The sequence below is a fragment of the Pempheris klunzingeri genome, chromosome 3 (assembly GCF_042242105.1).
Source record: "Pempheris klunzingeri isolate RE-2024b chromosome 3, fPemKlu1.hap1, whole genome shotgun sequence".
NCBI lineage: Eukaryota > Metazoa > Chordata > Actinopteri > Acropomatiformes > Pempheridae > Pempheris > Pempheris klunzingeri.
In genome coordinates, this window is record NC_092014.1 from 30,184,720 (window position 1) to 30,206,311 (window position 21,592).

A 21,592-nucleotide genomic window follows, 5' to 3' on the forward strand; every position below is an offset into this window, starting at 1 on the left:
ATCTTACCAATGTAATTCATCATCTTTAACTATTCTGAGTGTTTTCTGGGCGGAAATGTAAGTCTATCAGTCCATGGTAACACATTTCACCTCCTGTGTCTAAAATAGGCTTAGAATGGTGAGAGAAAGCCAAAATGGACACTGTTGAATACAGACAAATTATCTTAAGAAACTTGATCTTACTAATGTAATTCATCATCTTGAACTATTCTGAGTGTTTTCTGGGCGGAAATGTAAGTCTATCAGTCCATGGTAACACATTTCACCTCCTGTGTCTAAAATAGGCTTAGAATGGTGAGAGAAAGACAAAATGGACACTGTTGAATACAGACAAATTATCTTAAGAAACTTGATCTTACTAATGTAATTCATCATCTTGAACTATTCTGAGTGTTTCCTGTACAGAAGGTCAGGTTTGCCAGCCCTTGGAAAGACAATTCACCTCCTGTGTCTAAAATAGGCTGGTGAGAATGGTGAATTAGAATGGAGAATTAGAATGGTGAGAGAAAGCCAAAATGGACACTGTTGAATACAGACAAATTATCTTAAGAAACTTGATCTTACTAATGTAATTCATCATCTTGAACTATTCTGAGTGTTTTCTGGGCGGAAATGTAAGTCTATCAGTCCATGGTAACACATTTCACCTCCTGTGTCTAAAATAGGCTTAGAATGGTGAGAGAAAGCCAAAATGGACACTGTTGAATACAGACAAATTATCTTGAGAAACTTCATCCAACTACTGTAATTCATCATCTTGAACTATTCTGAGTGTTTCCTGTACAGAAGTTCAGGTTTGCCAGCCCCTGGAAAGACAATTCACCTCCTGTGTCTAAAATAGGCTGGTGAGAATGGTGAGAGAAAGCCAAAATGGACACTGTTGAATACAGACAAATTATCTTAAGAAACTTGATCTTACTAATGTAATTCATCATCTTTAACTATTCTGAGTGTTTTCTGGGCGGAAATGTAAGTCTATCAGTCCACGGTAACACATTTCACCTCCTGTGTCTAAAATAGGCTTAGAATGGTGAGAGAAAGCCAAAATGGACACTGTTGAATACAGACAAATTATCTTATGAAACTTCATCCAACTACTGTAATTCATCATCTTTAACTATTTTGAGTGTTTTCTGGGCGGAAATGTAAGTCTATCAGTCCATGGTAACACATTTCACCTCCTGTGCTAAAATAGGCATAGAATGGTGAGAGAAAGCCAAAATGGACACTGTTGAATACAGACAAATTATCTTAAGAAACTTGATCTTACTAATGTAATTCATCATCTTTAACTATTCTGAGTGTTTTCTGGGCGGAAATGTAAGTCTATCAGTCCATGGTTACACATTTCACCTCCTGTGTCTAAAATAGGCTTAGAATGGTGAGAGAAAGCCAAACTGGACACTGTTGAATACAGACAAATTATCTTAAGAAACTTCATCCAACCACTGTAGTTCATCATCTTGAACTATTCTGAGTGTTTCCTGTACAGAAGTTCAGGTTTGCCAGCCCCTGGAAAGACAATTCACCTCCTGTGTCTAAAATAGGCTGGTGAGAATGGTGAGAGAAAGCCAAAATGGACACTGTTGAATACAGACAAATTATCTTGAGAAACTTCATCCAACTGCTGTAATTCATCATCTTGAACTATTCTGAGTGTTTCCTGTACAGAAGGTCAGGTTTGCCAGCCCCTGGAAAGACAATTCACCTCCTGTGTCTAAAATAGGCTGGTGAGAATGGTGAATTAGAATGGAGAATTAGAATGGTGAGAGAAAGCCAAAATGGACACTGTTGAATACAGACAAATTATCTTAAGAAACTTGATCTTACCAATGTAATTCATCATCTTTAACTATTCTGAGTGTTTTCTGGGCGGAAATGTAAGTCTATCAGTCCATGGTAACACATTTCACCTCCTGTGTCTAAAATAGGCTTAGAATGGTGAGAGAAAGCCAAAATGGACACTGTTGAATACAGACAAATTATCTTAAGAAACTTGATCTTACTAATGTAATTCATCATCTTGAACTATTCTGAGTGTTTTCTGGGCGGAAATGTAAGTCTATCAGTCCATGGTAACACATTTCACCTCCTGTGTCTAAAATAGGCTTAGAATGGTGAGAGAAAGACAAAATGGACACTGTTGAATACAGACAAATTATCTTAAGAAACTTGATCTTACTAATGTAATTCATCATCTTGAACTATTCTGAGTGTTTCCTGTACAGAAGGTCAGGTTTGCCAGCCCTTGGAAAGACAATTCACCTCCTGTGTCTAAAATAGGCTGGTGAGAATGGTGAATTAGAATGGAGAATTAGAATGGTGAGAGAAAGCCAAAATGGACACTGTTGAATACAGACAAATTATCTTAAGAAACTTGATCTTACTAATGTAATTCATCATCTTGAACTATTCTGAGTGTTTTCTGGGCGGAAATGTAAGTCTATCAGTCCATGGTAACACATTTCACCTCCTGTGTCTAAAATAGGCTTAGAATGGTGAGAGAAAGCCAAAATGGACACTGTTGAATACAGACAAATTATCTTGAGAAACTTCATCCAACTACTGTAATTCATCATCTTGAACTATTCTGAGTGTTTCCTGTACAGAAGTTCAGGTTTGCCAGCCCCTGGAAAGACAATTCACCTCCTGTGTCTAAAATAGGCTGCTGAGAATGGTGAGAGAAAGCCAAAATGGACACTGTTGAATACAGACAAATTATCTTAAGAAACTTGATCTTACTAATGTAATTCATCATCTTTAACTATTCTGAGTGTTTTCTGGGCGGAAATGTAAGTCTATCAGTCCACGGTAACACATTTCACCTCCTGTGTCTAAAATAGGCTTAGAATGGTGAGAGAAAGCCAAAATGGACACTGTTGAATACAGACAAATTATCTTATGAAACTTCATCCAACTACTGTAATTCATCATCTTTAACTATTTTGAGTGTTTTCTGGGCGGAAATGTAAGTCTATCAGTCCATGGTAACACATTTCACCTCCTGTGCTAAAATAGGCATAGAATGGTGAGAGAAAGCCAAAATGGACACTGTTGAATACAGACAAATTATCTTAAGAAACTTGATCTTACTAATGTAATTCATCATCTTTAACTATTCTGAGTGTTTTCTGGGCGGAAATGTAAGTCTATCAGTCCATGGTAACACATTTCACCTCCTGTGTCTAAAATAGGCTTAGAATGGTGAGAGAAAGCCAAACTGGACACTGTTGAATACAGACAAATTATCTTAAGAAACTTCATCCAACCACTGTAGTTCATCATCTTGAACTATTCTGAGTGTTTCCTGTACAGAAGTTCAGGTTTGCCAGCCCCTGGAAAGACAATTCACCTCCTGTGTCTAAAATAGGCTGGTGAGAATGGTGAGAGAAAGCCAAAATGGACACTGTTGAATACAGACAAATTATCTTGAGAAACTTCATCCAACTGCTGTAATTCATCATCTTGAACTATTCTGAGTGTTTCCTGTACAGAAGGTCAGGTTTGCCAGCCCCTGGAAAGACAATTCACCTCCTGTGTCTAAAATAGGCTGGTGAGAATGGTGAATTAGAATGGAGAATTAGAATGGTGAGAGAAAGCCAAAATGGACACTGTTGAATACAGACAAATTATCTTAAGAAACTTGATCTTACCAATGTAATTCATCATCTTTAACTATTCTGAGTGTTTTCTGGGCGGAAATGTAAGTCTATCAGTCCATGGTAACACATTTCACCTCCTGTGTCTAAAATAGGCTTAGAATGGTGAGAGAAAGCCAAAATGGACACTGTTGAATACAGACAAATTATCTTAAGAAACTTGATCTTACTAATGTAATTCATCATCTTGAACTATTCTGAGTGTTTTCTGGGCGGAAATGTAAGTCTATCAGTCCATGGTAACACATTTCACCTCCTGTGTCTAAAATAGGCTTAGAATGGTGAGAGAAAGACAAAATGGACACTGTTGAATACAGACAAATTATCTTAAGAAACTTGATCTTACTAATGTAATTCATCATCTTGAACTATTCTGAGTGTTTCCTGTACAGAAGGTCAGGTTTGCCAGCCCTTGGAAAGACAATTCACCTCCTGTGTCTAAAATAGGCTGGTGAGAATGGTGAATTAGAATGGAGAATTAGAATGGTGAGAGAAAGCCAAAATGGACACTGTTGAATACAGACAAATTATCTTAAGAAACTTGATCTTACTAATGTAATTCATCATCTTGAACTATTCTGAGTGTTTTCTGGGCGGAAATGTAAGTCTATCAGTCCATGGTAACACATTTCACCTCCTGTGTCTAAAATAGGCTTAGAATGGTGAGAGAAAGCCAAAATGGACACTGTTGAATACAGACAAATTATCTTGAGAAACTTCATCCAACTACTGTAATTCATCATCTTGAACTATTCTGAGTGTTTCCTGTACAGAAGTTCAGGTTTGCCAGCCCCTGGAAAGACAATTCACCTCCTGTGTCTAAAATAGGCTGGTGAGAATGGTGAGAGAAAGCCAAAATGGACACTGTTGAATACAGACAAATTATCTTAAGAAACTTGATCTTACTAATGTAATTCATCATCTTTAACTATTCTGAGTGTTTTCTGGGCGGAAATGTAAGTCTATCAGTCCACGGTAACACATTTCACCTCCTGTGTCTAAAATAGGCTTAGAATGGTGAGAGAAAGCCAAAATGGACACTGTTGAATACAGACAAATTATCTTATGAAACTTCATCCAACTACTGTAATTCATCATCTTTAACTATTTTGAGTGTTTTCTGGGCGGAAATGTAAGTCTATCAGTCCATGGTAACACATTTCACCTCCTGTGCTAAAATAGGCATAGAATGGTGAGAGAAAGCCAAAATGGACACTGTTGAATACAGACAAATTATCTTAAGAAACTTGATCTTACTAATGTAATTCATCATCTTTAACTATTCTGAGTGTTTTCTGGGCGGAAATGTAAGTCTATCAGTCCATGGTAACACATTTCACCTCCTGTGTCTAAAATAGGCTTAGAATGGTGAGAGAAAGCCAAACTGGACACTGTTGAATACAGACAAATTATCTTAAGAAACTTCATCCAACCACTGTAGTTCATCATCTTGAACTATTCTGAGTGTTTCCTGTACAGAAGTTCAGCTTTGCCAGCCCCTGGAAAGACAATTCACCTCCTGTGTCTAAAATAGGCTGCTGAGAATGGTGAGAGAAAGCCAAAATGGACACTGTTGAATACAGACAAATTATCTTAAGAAACTTGATCTTACTAATGTAATTCATCATCTTTAACTATTCTGAGTGTTTTCTGGGCGGAAATGTAAGTCTATCAGTCCATGGTAACACATTTCACCTCCTGTGTCTAAAATAGGCTTAGAATGGTGAGAGAAAGCCAAAATGGACACTGTTGAATACAGACAAATTATCTTAAGAAACTTGATCTTACTAATGTAATTCATCATCTTTAACTATTCTGAGTGTTTTCTGGGCGGAAATGTAAGTCTATCAGTCCATGGTAACACATTTCACCTCCTGTGTCTAAAATAGGCTTAGAATGGTGAGAGAAAGCCAAAATGGACACTGTTGAATACAGACAAATTATCTTAAGAAACTTCATCCAACTACTGTAATTCATCATCTTGAACTATTCTGAGTGTTTCCTGTACAGAAGTTCAGGTTTGCCAGCCCCTGGAAAGACAATTCACCTCCTGTGTCTAAAATAGGCTGGTGAGAATGGTGAGAGAAAGCCAAAATGGACACTGTTGAATACAGACAAATTATCTTGAGAAACTTCATCCAACTGCTGTAATTCATCATCTTGAACTATTCTGAGTGTTTCCTGTACAGAAGGTCAGGTTTGCCAGCCCCTGGAAAGACAATTCACCTCCTGTGTCTAAAATAGGCTGGTGAGAATGGTGAATTAGAATGGAGAATTAGAATGGTGAGAGAAAGCCAAAATGGACACTGTTGAATACAGACAAATTATCTTAAGAAACTTGATCTTACCAATGTAATTCATCATCTTTAACTATTCTGAGTGTTTTCTGGGCGGAAATGTAAGTCTATCAGTCCATGGTAACACATTTCACCTCCTGTGTCTAAAATAGGCTTAGAATGGTGAGAGAAAGCCAAAATGGACACTGTTGAATACAGACAAATTATCTTAAGAAACTTGATCTTACTAATGTAATTCATCATCTTGAACTATTCTGAGTGTTTTCTGGGCGGAAATGTAAGTCTATCAGTCCATGGTAACACATTTCACCTCCTGTGTCTAAAATAGGCTTAGAATGGTGAGAGAAAGACAAAATGGACACTGTTGAATACAGACAAATTATCTTAAGAAACTTGATCTTACTAATGTAATTCATCATCTTGAACTATTCTGAGTGTTTCCTGTACAGAAGGTCAGGTTTGCCAGCCCTTGGAAAGACAATTCACCTCCTGTGTCTAAAATAGGCTGGTGAGAATGGTGAATTAGAATGGAGAATTAGAATGGTGAGAGAAAGCCAAAATGGACACTGTTGAATACAGACAAATTATCTTAAGAAACTTGATCTTACTAATGTAATTCATCATCTTTAACTATTCTGAGTGTTTTCTGGGCGGAAATGTAAGTCTATCAGTCCATGGTAACACATTTCACCTCCTGTGTCTAAAATAGGCTTAGAATGGTGAGAGAAAGCCAAAATGGACACTGTTGAATACAGACAAATTATCTTGAGAAACTTCATCCAACTACTGTAATTCATCATCTTGAACTATTCTGAGTGTTTCCTGTACAGGAGTTCAGGTTTGCCAGCCCCTGGAAAGACAATTCACCTCCTGTGTCTAAAATAGGCTGGTGAGAATGGTGAGAGAAAGCCAAAATGGACACTGTTGAATACAGACAAATTATCTTAAGAAACTTGATCTTACTAATGTAATTCATCATCTTTAACTATTCTGAGTGTTTTCTGGGCGGAAATGTAAGTCTATCAGTCCACGGTAACACATTTCACCTCCTGTGTCTAAAATAGGCTTAGAATGGTGAGAGAAAGCCAAAATGGACACTGTTGAATACAGACAAATTATCTTATGAAACTTCATCCAACTACTGTAATTCATCATCTTTAACTATTTTGAGTGTTTTCTGGGCGGAAATGTAAGTCTATCAGTCCATGGTAACACATTTCACCTCCTGTGCTAAAATAGGCATAGAATGGTGAGAGAAAGCCAAAATGGACACTGTTGAATACAGACAAATTATCTTAAGAAACTTGATCTTACTAATGTAATTCATCATCTTTAACTATTCTGAGTGTTTTCTGGGCGGAAATGTAAGTCTATCAGTCCATGGTAACACATTTCACCTCCTGTGTCTAAAATAGGCTTAGAATGGTGAGAGAAAGCCAAAATGGACACTGTTGAATACAGACAAATTATCTTAAGAAACTTCATCCAACCACTGTAGTTCATCATCTTGAACTATTCTGAGTGTTTCCTGTACAGAAGTTCAGCTTTGCCAGCCCCTGGAAAGACAATTCACCTCCTGTGTCTAAAATAGGCTGGTGAGAATGGTGAATTAGAATGGAGAATTAGAATGGTGAGAGAAAGCCAAAATGGACACTGTTGAATACAGACAAATTATCTTATGAAACTTCATCCAACTACTGTAATTCATCATCTTTAACTATTCTGAGTGTTTTCTGGGCGGAAATGTAAGTCTATCAGTCCATGGTAACACATTTCACCTCCTGTGTCTAAAATAGGCTTAGAATGGTGAGAGAAAGCCAAAATGGACACTGTTGAATACAGACAAATTATCTTAAGAAACTTGATCTTACTAATGTAATTCATCATCTTGAACTATTCTGAGTGTTTTCTGGGCGGAAATGTAAGTCTATCAGTCCATGGTAACACATTTCACCTCCTGTGTCTAAAATAGGCTTAGAATGGTGAGAGAAAGACAAAATGGACACTGTTGAATATAGACAAATTATCTTATGAAACTTCATCCAACTACTGTAATTCATCATCTTGAACTATTCTGAGTGTTTCCTGTACAGAAGTTCAGCTTTGCCAGCCCCTGGAAAGACAATTCACCTCCTGTGTCTAAAACAGGCTGGTGAGAATGGTGAGAGAAAGCCAAAATGGACACTGTTGAATACAGACAAATTATCTTAAGAAACTTCATCCAACTACTGTAGTTCATCATCTTGAACTATTCTGAGTGTTTCCTGTACAGAAGTTCAGCTTTGCCAGCCCCTGGAAAGACAATTCACCTCCTGTGTCTAAAATAGGCTGGTGAGAATGGTGAATTTGAATGGAGAATTAGAATGGTGAGAGAAAGCCTAAATGGACACTGTTGAATACAGACAAATTATCTTAAGAAACTTCATCCAACTACTGTAATTCATCATCTTGAACTATTCTGAGTGTTTCCTGTACAGAAGTTCAGGTTTGCCAGCCCCTGGAAAGACAATTCACCTCCTGTGTCTAAAATAGGCTGGTGAGAATGGTGAGAGAAAGCCAAAATGGACACTGTTGAATACAGACAAATTATCTTAAGAAACTTGATCTTACTAATGTAATTCATCATCTTGAACTATTCTGAGTGTTTTCTGGGCGGAAATGTAAGTCTATCAGTCCATGGTAACACATTTCACCTCCTGTGTCTAAAATAGGCTTAGAATGGTGAGAGAAAGCCAAAATGGACATTGTTGAATACAGACAAATTATCTTAAGAAACTTCATCCAACTACTGTAATTCATCATCTTGAACTATTCTGAGTGTTTCCTGTACAGAAGTTCAGGTTTGCCAGCCCCTGGAAAGACAATTCACCTCCTGTGTCTAAAATAGGCTGGTGAGAATGGTGAGAGAAAGCCAAAATGGACACTGTTGAATACAGACAAATTATCTTAAGAAACTTGATCTTACTAATGTAATTCATCATCTTTAACTATTCTGAGTGTTTTCTGGGCGGAAATGTAAGTCTATCAGTCCACGGTAACACATTTCACCTCCTGTGTCTAAAATAGGCTTAGAATGGTGAGAGAAAGCCAAAATGGACACTGTTGAATACAGACAAATTATCTTAAGAAACTTCATCCAACTACTGTAATTCATCATCTTTAACTATTTTGAGTGTTTTCTGGGCGGAAATGTAAGTCTATCAGTCCATGGTAACACATTTCACCTCCTGTGCTAAAATAGGCTTAGAATGGTGAGAGAAAGCCAAAATGGACACTGTTGAATACAGACAAATTATCTTAAGAAACTTGATCTTACTAATGTAATTCATCATCTTGAACTATTCTGAGTGTTTTCTGGGCGGAAATGTAAGTCTATCAGTCCATGGTAACACATTTCACCTCCTGTGTCTAAAATAGGCTTAGAATGGTGAGAGAAAGCCAAAATGGACACTGTTGAATACAGACAAATTATCTTAAGAAACTTCATCCAACCACTGTAGTTCATCATCTTGAACTATTCTGAGTGTTTCCTGTACAGAAGGTCAGGTTTGCCAGCCCCTGGAAAGACAATTCACCTCCTGTGTCTAAAATAGGCTGGTGAGAATGGTGAATTAGAATGGAGAATTAGCCAAAATGGACACTGTTGAATACAGACAAATTATCTTAAGAAACTTGATCTTACTAATGTAATTCATCATCTTGAACTATTCTGAGTGTTTTCTGGGCGGAAATGTAAGTCTATCAGTCCATGGTAACACATTTCACCTCCTGTGTCTAAAATAGGCTTAGAATGGTGAGAGAACGCCAAAATGGACACTGTTGAATACAGACAAATTATCTTAAGAAACTTGATCTTACTAATGTAATTCATCATCTTTAACTATTCTGAGTGTTTTCTGGGCGGAAATGTAAGTCTATCAGTCCATGGTAACACATTTCACCTCCTGTGTCTAAAATAGGCTTAGAATGGTGAGAGAAAGCCAAAATGGACACTGTTGAATACAGACAAATTATCTTAAGAAACTTCATCCAACCACTGTAGTTCATCATCTTGAACTATTCTGAGTGTTTCCTGTACAGAAGTTCAGCTTTGCCAGCCCCTGGAAAGACAATTCACCTCCTGTGTCTAAAATAGGCTGGTGAGAATGGTGAATTAGAATGGAGAATTAGAATGGTGAGAGAAAGCCAAAATGGACACTGTTGAATACAGACAAATTATCTTGAGAAACTTCATCCAACTGCTGTAATTCATCATCTTGAACTATTCTGAGTGTTTCCTGTACAGAAGGTCAGGTTTGCCAGCCCCTGGAAAGACAATTCACCTCCTGTGTCTAAAATAGGCTGGTGAGAATGGTGAATTAGAATGGAGAATTAGAATGGTGAGAGAAAGCCAAAATGGACACTGTTGAATACAGACAAATTATCTTAAGAAACTTGATCTTACTAATGTAATTCATCATCTTTAACTATTCTGAGTGTTTTCTGGGCGGAAATGTAAGTCTATCAGTCCATGGTAACACATTTCACCTCCTGTGTCTAAAATAGGCTTAGAATGGTGAGAGAAAGCCAAAATGGACATTGTTGAATACAGACAAATTATCTTAAGAAACTTCATCCAACCACTGTAGTTCATCATCTTGAACTATTCTGAGTGTTTCCTGTACAGAAGTTCAGCTTTGCCAGCCCCTGGAAAGACAATTCACCTCCTGTGTCTAAAATAGGCTGGTGAGAATGGTGAATTAGAATGGAGAATTAGAATGGTGAGAGAAAGCCAAAATGGACACTGTTGAATACAGACAAATTATCTTGAGAAACTTCATCCAACCACTGTAATTCATCATCTTGAACTATTCTGAGTGTTTCCTGTACAGAAGGTCAGGTTTGCCAGCCCCTGGAAAGACAATTCACCTCCTGTGTCTAAAATAGGCTTAGAATGGTGAGAGAAAGCCAAAATGGACACTGTTGAATACAGACAAATTATCTTAAGAAACTTCATCCAACTACTGTAATTCATCATCTTTAACTATTCTGAGTGTTTCCTGTACAAAAGTTCAGCTTTGCCAGCCCCTGGAAAGACAATTCACCTCCTGTGTCCAAAATAGGCTTAGAATGGTGAGAGAAAGCCAAAATGGACACTGTTGAATACAGACAAATTATCTTAAGAAACTTCATCCAACTAATGTAATTCATCATCTTGAACTATTCTGAGTGTTTCCTGTACAGAAGTTCAGGTTTGCCAGCCCCTGGAAAGACAATTCACCTCCTGTGTCTAAAATAGGCTGGTGAGAATGGTGAGAGAAAGCCAAAATGGACACTGTTGAATACAGACAAATTATCTTAAGAAACTTCATCCAACTACTGTAATTCATCATCTTTAACTATTCTGAGTGTTTTCTGGGCGGAAATGTAAGTCTATCAGTCCATGGTAACACATTTCACCTCCTGTGTCTAAAATAGGCTTAGAATGGTGAGAGAAAGCCAAAATGGACACTGTTGAATACAGACAAATTATCTTAAGAAACTTCATCCAACCACTGTAATTCATCATCTTGAACTATTCTGAGTGTTTTCTGCGCGGAAATGTAAGTCTATCAGTCCATGGTAACATATTTCACCTCCTGTGTCTAAAATAGGCTTAGAATGGTGAGAGAAAGCCAAAATGGTCACTGTTGAATACAGACAAATTATCTTAAGAAACTTCATCCAACCACTGTAATTCATCATCTTGAACTATTCTGAGTGTTTCCTGTACAGAAGTTCAGCTTTGCCAGCCCCTGGAAAGACAATTCACCTCCTGTGTCTAAAATAGGCTGGTGAGAATGGTGAATTAGAATGGAGAATTAGAATGGTGAGAGAAAGCCAGAATGGACACTGTTGAATACAGACAAATTATCTTAAGAAACTTCATCCAACTACTGTAATTCATCATCTTGAACTATTCTGAGTGTTTCCTGTACAGAAGTTCAGGTTTGCCAGCCCCTGGAAAGACATTTCACCTCCTGTGTCTAAAATACGCTAGTGAGAATGGTGAATTAGAATGGAGAATTAGAATGGTGAGAGAAAGCCTAAATGGACACTGTTGAATACAGACAAATTATCTTAAGAAACTTGATCTTACTAATGTAATTCATCATCTTGAACTATTCTGAGTGTTTTCTGCGCGGAAATGTAAGTCTATCAGTCCATGGTAACACATTTCACCTCCTGTGTCTAAAATAGGCTTAGAATGGTGAGAGAAAGCCAAAATGGACACTGTTGAATACAGACAAATTATCTTAAGAAACTTCATCCAACCACTGTAATTCATCATCTTGAACTATTCTGAGTGTTTTCTGCGCGGAAATGTAAGTCTATCAGTCCATGGTAACACATTTCACCTCCTGTGTCTAAAATAGGCTTAGAATGGTGAGAGAAAGCCAAAATGGTCACTGTTGAATACAGACAAATTATCTTAAGAAACTTCATCCAACCACTGTAATTCATCATCTTGAACTATTCTGAGTGTTTCCTGTACAGAAGTTCAGCTTTGCCAGCCCCTGGAAAGACAATTCACCTCCTGTGTCTAAAATAGGCTGGTGAGAATGGTGAATTAGAATGGAGAATTAGAATGGTGAGAGAAAGCCAAAATGGACACTGTTGAATACAGACAAATTATCTTAAGAAACTTCATCCAACTACTGTAATTCATCATCTTGAACTATTCTGAGTGTTTCCTGTACAGAAGTTCAGGTTTGCCAGCCCCTGGAAAGACATTTCACCTCCTGTGTCTAAAATACGCTAGTGAGAATGGTGAATTAGAATGGAGAATTAGAATGGTGAGAGAAAGCCTAAATGGACACTGTTGAATACAGACAAATTATCTTAAGAAACTTGATCTTACTAATGTAATTCATCATCTTGAACTATTCTGAGTGTTTTCTGCGCGGAAATGTAAGTCTATCAGTCCATGGTAACACATTTCACCTCCTGTGTCTAAAATAGGCTTAGAATGGTGAGAGAAAGCCAAAATGGACACTGTTGAATACAGACAAATTATCTTAAGAAACTTCATCCAACCACTGTAATTCATCATCTTGAACTATTCTGAGTGTTTTCTGCGCGGAAATGTAAGTCTATCAGTCCATGGTAACACATTTCACCTCCTGTGTCTAAAATAGGCTTAGAATGGTGAGAGAAAGCCAAAATGGTCACTGTTGAATACAGACAAATTATCTTAAGAAACTTCATCCAACCACTGTAATTCATCATCTTGAACTATTCTGAGTGTTTCCTGTACAGAAGTTCAGCTTTGCCAGCCCCTGGAAAGACAATTCACCTCCTGTGTCTAAAATAGGCTGGTGAGAATGGTGAATTAGAATGGAGAATTAGAATGGTGAGAGAAAGTCAAAATGGACACTGTTGAATACAGACAAATTATCTTAAGAAACTTCATCCAACTACTGTAATTCATCATCTTGAACTATTCTGAGTGTTTCCTGTACAGAAGTTCAGGTTTGCCAGCCCCTGGAAAGACATTTCACCTCCTGTGTCTAAAATACGCTAGTGAGAATGGTGAATTAGAATGGAGAATTAGAATGGTGAGAGAAAGCCTAAATGGACACTGTTGAATACAGACAAATTATCTTAAGAAACTTGATCTTACTAATGTAATTCATCATCTTGAACTATTCTGAGTGTTTTCTGCGCGGAAATGTAAGTCTATCAGTCCATGGTAACACATTTCACCTCCTGTGTCTAAAATAGGCTTAGAATGGTGAGAGAAAGCCAAAATGGACACTGTTGAATACAGACAAATTATCTTAAGAAACTTCATCCAACCACTGTAATTCATCATCTTGAACTATTCTGAGTGTTTTCTGCGCGGAAATGTAAGTCTATCAGTCCATGGTAACACATTTCACCTCCTGTGTCTAAAATAGGCTTAGAATGGTGAGAGAAAGCCAAAATGGTCACTGTTGAATACAGACAAATTATCTTAAGAAACTTCATCCAACCACTGTAATTCATCATCTTGAACTATTCTGAGTGTTTCCTGTACAGAAGTTCAGCTTTGCCAGCCCCTGGAAAGACAATTCACCTCCTGTGTCTAAAATAGGCTGGTGAGAATGGTGAATTAGAATGGAGAATTAGAATGGTGAGAGAAAGCCAAAATGGACACTGTTGAATACAGACAAATTATCTTAAGAAACTTCATCCAACTACTGTAATTCATCATCTTGAACTATTCTGAGTGTTTCCTGTACAGAAGTTCAGGTTTGCCAGCCCCTGGAAAGACATTTCACCTCCTGTGTCTAAAATACGCTAGTGAGAATGGTGAATTAGAATGGAGAATTAGAATGGTGAGAGAAAGCCTAAATGGACACTGTTGAATACAGACAAATTATCTTAAGAAACTTGATCTTACTAATGTAATTCATCATCTTGAACTATTCTGAGTGTTTTCTGCGCGGAAATGTAAGTCTATCAGTCCATGGTAACACATTTCACCTCCTGTGTCTAAAATAGGCTTAGAATGGTGAGAGAAAGCCAAAATGGACACTGTTGAATACAGACAAATTATCTTAAGAAACTTCATCCAACCACTGTAATTCATCATCTTGAACTATTCTGAGTGTTTTCTGCGCGGAAATGTAAGTCTATCAGTCCATGGTAACACATTTCACCTCCTGTGTCTAAAATAGGCTTAGAATGGTGAGAGAAAGCCAAAATGGTCACTGTTGAATACAGACAAATTATCTTAAGAAACTTCATCCAACCACTGTAATTCATCATCTTGAACTATTCTGAGTGTTTCCTGTACAGAAGTTCAGCTTTGCCAGCCCCTGGAAAGACAATTCACCTCCTGTGTCTAAAATAGGCTGGTGAGAATGGTGAATTAGAATGGAGAATTAGAATGGTGAGAGAAAGCCAAAATGGACACTGTTGAATACAGACAAATTATCTTAAGAAACTTCATCCAACTACTGTAATTCATCATCTTGAACTATTCTGAGTGTTTCCTGTACAAAAGTTCAGGTTTGCCAGCCCCTGGAAAGACATTTCACCTCCTGTGTCTAAAATACGCTAGTGAGAATGGTGAATTAGAATGGAGAATTAGAATGGTGAGAGAAAGCCTAAATGGACACTGTTGAATACAGACAAATTATCTTAAGAAACTTGATCTTACTAATGTAATTCATCATCTTGAACTATTCTGAGTGTTTTCTGCGCGGAAATGTAAGTCTATCAGTCCATGGTAACACATTTCACCTCCTGTGTCTAAAATAGGCTTAGAATGGTGAGAGAAAGCCAAAATGGACACTGTTGAATACAGACAAATTATCTTAAGAAACTTCATCCAACCACTGTAATTCATCATCTTGAACTATTCTGAGTGTTTTCTGCGCGGAAATGTAAGTCTATCAGTCCATGGTAACACATTTCACCTCCTGTGTCTAAAATAGGCTTAGAATGGTGAGAGAAAGCCAAAATGGTCACTGTTGAATACAGACAAATTATCTTAAGAAACTTCATCCAACCACTGTAATTCATCATCTTGAACTATTCTGAGTGTTTCCTGTACAGAAGTTCAGCTTTGCCAGCCCCTGGAAAGACAATTCACCTCCTGTGTCTAAAATAGGCTGGTGAGAATGGTGAATTAGAATGGAGAATTAGAATGGTGAGAGAAAGCCAAAATGGACACTGTTGAATACAGACAAATTATCTTAAGAAACTTCATCCAACTACTGTAATTCATCATCTTGAACTATTCTGAGTGTTTCCTGTACAGAAGTTCAGGTTTGCCAGCCCCTGGAAAGACATTTCACCTCCTGTGTCTAAAATACGCTAGTGAGAATGGTGAATTAGAATGGAGAATTAGAATGGTGAGAGAAAGCCTAAATGGACACTGTTGAATACAGACAAATTATCTTAAGAAACTTGATCTTACTAATGTAATTCATCATCTTGAACTATTCTGAGTGTTTTCTGCGCGGAAATGTAAGTCTATCAGTCCATGGTAACACATTTCACCTCCTGTGTCTAAAATAGGCTTAGAATGGTGAGAGAAAGCCAAAATGGACACTGTTGAATACAGACAAATTATCTTAAGAAACTTCATCCAACCACTGTAATTCATCATCTTGAACTATTCTGAGTGTTTTCTGCGCGGAAATGTAAGTCTATCAGTCCATGGTAACACATTTCACCTCCTGTGTCTAAAATAGGCTTAGAATGGTGAGAGAAAGCCAAAATGGTCACTGTTGAATACAGACAAATTATCTTAAGAAACTTCATCCAACCACTGTAATTCATCATCTTGAACTATTCTGAGTGTTTCCTGTACAGAAGTTCAGCTTTGCCAGCCCCTGGAAAGACAATTCACCTCCTGTGTCTAAAATAGGCTGGTGAGAATGGTGAATTAGAATGGAGAATTAGAATGGTGAGAGAAAGCCAAAATGGACACTGTTGAATACAGACAAATTATCTTAAGAAACTTCATCCAACTACTGTAATTCATCATCTTGAACTATTCTGAGTGTTTCCTGTACAGAAGTTCAGGTTTGCCAGCCCCTGGAAAGACATTTCACCTCCTGTGTCTAAAATACGCTAGTGAGAATGGTGAATTAGAATGGAGAATTAGAATGGTGAGAGAAAGCCTAAATGGACACTGTTGAATACAGACAAATTATCTTAAGAAACTTGATCTTACTAATGTAATTCATCATCTTGAACTATTCTGAGTGTTTTCTGCGCGGAAATGTAAGTCTATCAGTCCATGGTAACACATTTCACCTCCTGTGTCTAAAATAGGCTTAGAATGGTGAGAGAAAGCCAAAATGGACACTGTTGAATACAGACAAATTATCTTAAGAAACTTCATCCAACCACTGTAATTCATCATCTTGAACTATTCTGAGTGTTTTCTGCGCGGAAATGTAAGTCTATCAGTCCATGGTAACACATTTCACCTCCTGTGTCTAAAATAGGCTTAGAATGGTGAGAGAAAGCCAAAATGGTCACTGTTGAATACAGACAAATTATCTTAAGAAACTTCATCCAACCACTGTAATTCATCATCTTGAACTATTCTGAGTGTTTCCTGTACAGAAGTTCAGCTTTGCCAGCCCCTGGAAAGACAATTCACCTCCTGTGTCTAAAATAGGCTGGTGAGAATGGTGAATTAGAATGGAGAATTAGAATGGTGAGAGAAAGCCAAAATGGACACTGTTGAATACAGACAAATTATCTTAAGAAACTTCATCCAACTACTGTAATTCATCATCTTGAACTATTCTGAGTGTTTCCTGTACAGAAGTTCAGGTTTGCCAGCCCCTGGAAAGACATTTCACCTCCTGTGTCTAAAATACGCTAGTGAGAATGGTGAATTAGAATGGAGAATTAGAATGGTGAGAGAAAGCCTAAATGGACACTGTTGAATACAGACAAATTATCTTAAGAAACTTGATCTTACTAATGTAATTCATCATCTTTAACTATTCTGAGTGTTTTCTGCGCGGAAATGTAAGTCTATCAGTCCATGGTAACACATTTCACCTCCTGTGTCTAAAATAGGCTTAGAATGGTGAGAGAAAGCCAAAATGGACACTGTTGAATACAGACAAATTATCTTAAGAAACTTCATCCAACCACTGTAATTCATCATCTTGAACTATTCTGAGTGTTTTCTGCGCGGAAATGTAAGTCTATCAGTCCATGGTAACACATTTCACCTCCTGTGTCTAAAATAGGCTTAGAATGGTGAGAGAAAGCCAAAATGGTCACTGTTGAATACAGACAAATTATCTTAAGAAACTTCATCCAACCACTGTAATTCATCATCTTGAACTATTCTGAGTGTTTCCTGTACAGAAGTTCAGCTTTGCCAGCCCCTGGAAAGACAATTCACCTCCTGTGTCTAAAATAGGCTGGTGAGAATGGTGAATTAGAATGGAGAATTAGAATGGTGAGAGAAAGCCAAAATGGACACTGTTGAATACAGACAAATTATCTTAAGAAACTTCATCCAACTACTGTAATTCATCATCTTGAACTATTCTGAGTGTTTCCTGTACAGAAGTTCAGGTTTGCCAGCCCCTGGAAAGACATTTCACCTCCTGTGTCTAAAATACGCTAGTGAGAATGGTGAATTAGAATGGAGAATTAGAATGGTGAGAGAAAGCCTAAATGGACACTGTTGAATACAGACAAATTATCTTAAGAAACTTGATCTTACTAATGTAATTCATCATCTTGAACTATTCTGAGTGTTTTCTGCGCGGAAATGTAAGTCTATCAGTCCATGGTAACACATTTCACCTCCTGTGTCTAAAATAGGCTTAGAATGGTGAGAGAAAGCCAAAATGGACACTGTTGAATACAGACAAATTATCTTAAGAAACTTCATCCAACCACTGTAATTCATCATCTTGAACTATTCTGAGTGTTTTCTGCGCGGAAATGTAAGTCTATCAGTCCATGGTAACACATTTCACCTCCTGTGTCTAAAATAGGCTTAGAATGGTGAGAGAAAGCCAAAATGGTCACTGTTGAATACAGACAAATTATCTTAAGAAACTTCATCCAACCACTGTAATTCATCATCTTGAACTATTCTGAGTGTTTCCTGTACAGAAGTTCAGCTTTGCCAGCCCCTGGAAAGACAATTCACCTCCTGTGTCTAAAATAGGCTGGTGAGAATGGTGAATTAGAATGGAGAATTAGAATGGTGAGAGAAAGCCAAAATGGACACTGTTGAATACAGACAAATTATCTTAAGAAACTTCATCCAACTACTGTAATTCATCATCTTGAACTATTCTGAGTGTTTCCTGTACAGAAGTTCAGGTTTGCCAGCCCCTGGAAAGACATTTCACCTCCTGTGTCTAAAATACGCTAGTGAGAATGGTGAATTAGAATGGAGAATTAGAATGGTGAGAGAAAGCCTAAATGGACACTGTTGAATACAGACAAATTATCTTAAGAAACTTGATCTTACTAATGTAATTCATCATCTTTAACTATTCTGAGTGTTTTCTGCGCGGAAATGTAAGTCTATCAGTCCATGGTAACACATTTCACCTCCTGTGTCTAAAATAGGCTTAGAATGGTGAGAGAAAGCCAAAATGGACACTGTTGAATACAGACAAATTATCTTAAGAAACTTCATCCAACCACTGTAATTCATCATCTTGAACTATTCTGAGTGTTTTCTGCGCGGAAATGTAAGTCTATCAGTCCATGGTAACACATTTCACCTCCTGTGTCTAAAATAGGCTTAGAATGGTGAGAGAAAGCCAAAATGGTCACTGTTGAATACAGACAAATTATCTTAAGAAACTTCATCCAACCACTGTAATTCATCATCTTGAACTATTCTGAGTGTTTCCTGTACAGAAGTTCAGGTTTGCCAGCCCCTGGAAAGACAATTCACCTCCTGTGTCTAAAATAGGCTGGTGAGAATGGTGAATTAGAATGGAGAATTAGAATGGTGAGAGAAAGCCAAAATGGACACTGTTGAATACAGACAAATTATCTTAAGAAACTTCATCCAACTACTGTAATTCATCATCTTTAACTATTCTGAGTGTTTCCTGTACAGAAGTTCAGCTTTGCCAGCCCCTGGAAAGACAATTCACCTCCTGTGTCCAAAATAGGCTTAGAATGGTGAGAGAAAGCCAAAATGGACACTGTTGAATACAGACAAATTATCTTAAGAAACTTCATCCAACTAATGTAATTCATCATCTTGAACTATTCTGAGTGTTTCCTGTACAGAAGTTCAGGTTTGCCAGCCCCTGGAAAGACAATTCACCTCCTGTGTCTAAAATAGGCTGGTGAGAATGGTGAGAGAAAGCCAAAATGGACACTGTTGAATACAGACAAATTATCTTAAGAAACTTGATCTTACTAATGTAATTCATCATCTTGAACTATTCTGAGCGTTTTCTGGGCGGAAATGTAAGTCTATCAGTCCATGGTAACACATTTCACCTCCTGTGTCTAAAATAGGCTTAGAATGGTGAGAGAAAGCCAAAATGGACACTGTTGAATACAGACAAATTATCTTAAGAAACTTCATCCAACTACTGTAATTCATCATCTTGAACTATTCTGAGTGTTTCCTGTACAGAAGTTCAGGTTTGCCAGCCCCTGGAAAGACAATTCACCTCCTGTGTCTAAGATTGGCTGATGAGAATGGTGAATTAGAATGGAGAATTAGAATGGTGAGAGAAAGCCAAAATGGACACTGTTGAATATAGACAAATTATCTTAAGAAACTTGATCTTACTAATGTAATTCATCATCTTTAACTATTCGGAGTGTTTTCTGGACGGAAATGTAAGTCTATCAGTCCATGGTAACACATTTCACCTCCTGTGTCCAAAATAGGCATAGAATGGTGAGAGAAAGCCAAAATGGACACTGTTGAATACAGACAAATTATCTTAAGAAACTTCATCCAACTACTGTAATTCATCATCTTGAACTATTCTGAGTGTTTCCTGTACAGAAGTTCAGCTTTGCCAGCCCCTGGAAAGACAATTCACCTCCTGTGTCTAAAATAGGCTGGTGAGAATGGTGAATTAGAATGGAGAATTAGAATGGTGAGAGAAAGCCAAAATGGACACTGTTGAATACAGACAAATTATCTTAAGAAACTTCATCCAACTACTGTAATTCATCATCTTGAACTATTCTGAGTGTTTCCTGTACAGAAGTTCAGGTTTGCCAGCCCCTGGAAAGACAATTCACCTCCTGTGTCTAAAATAGGCTGGTGAGAATGGTGAATTAGAATGGTGAGAGAAAGCCAAAATGGACACTGTTGAATACAGACAAATTATCTTAAGAAACTTGATCTTACTAATGTAATTCATCATCTTTAACTATTCTGAGTGTTTTCTGGGCGGAAATGTAAGTCTATCAGTCCATGGTAACACATTTCACCTCCTGTGTCTAAAATAGGCTTAGAATGGTGAGAGAAAGCCAAAATGGACACTGTTGAATACAGACAAATTATCTTAAGAAACTTCATCCAACTACTGTAATTCATCATCTTGAACTATTCTGAGTGTTTCCTGTACAGAAGTTCAGGTTTGCCAGCCCCTGGAAAGACAATTCACCTCCTGTGTCTAAAATAGGCTTAGAATGGTGAGAGAAAGCCAAAATGGACACTGTTGAATACAGACAAATTATCTTAAGAAACTTCATCCAACTAATGTAATTCATCATGATCACTCAGAATAGTTAAAATGATGAATTTCATCAGTTGGAATAAGTTTCTTAAGATAATTTGTCTGTATTCAACACTGTCCATTTTTGCTTTCTCTTGCCATTCTAAGCTTATTTTGGACACAGGAGGTGAATTGCGTTTCCAGGGACTGACAGATTTACATTTTTGCCCAGAAAACACTCAGAATGGTTAAAGATGATGAATTACATTAATTGGATGAAGTTTCTCCAGCTAATTTGTCTGTGTTAATCATCCGCTCATTTTCATGTTTTCTACCCAAACTAAGCTTATTGGACACAGGAGGTGAATTGTTTTTCTGGGTCTGACAGGTCTGAAATCCTGTGCAGGAAACACTGGCACACCTGAAATCCTGTGCAGGAAACACTGGCACACCTGAACTTCTGTACAGGAAACATTCAGAATAG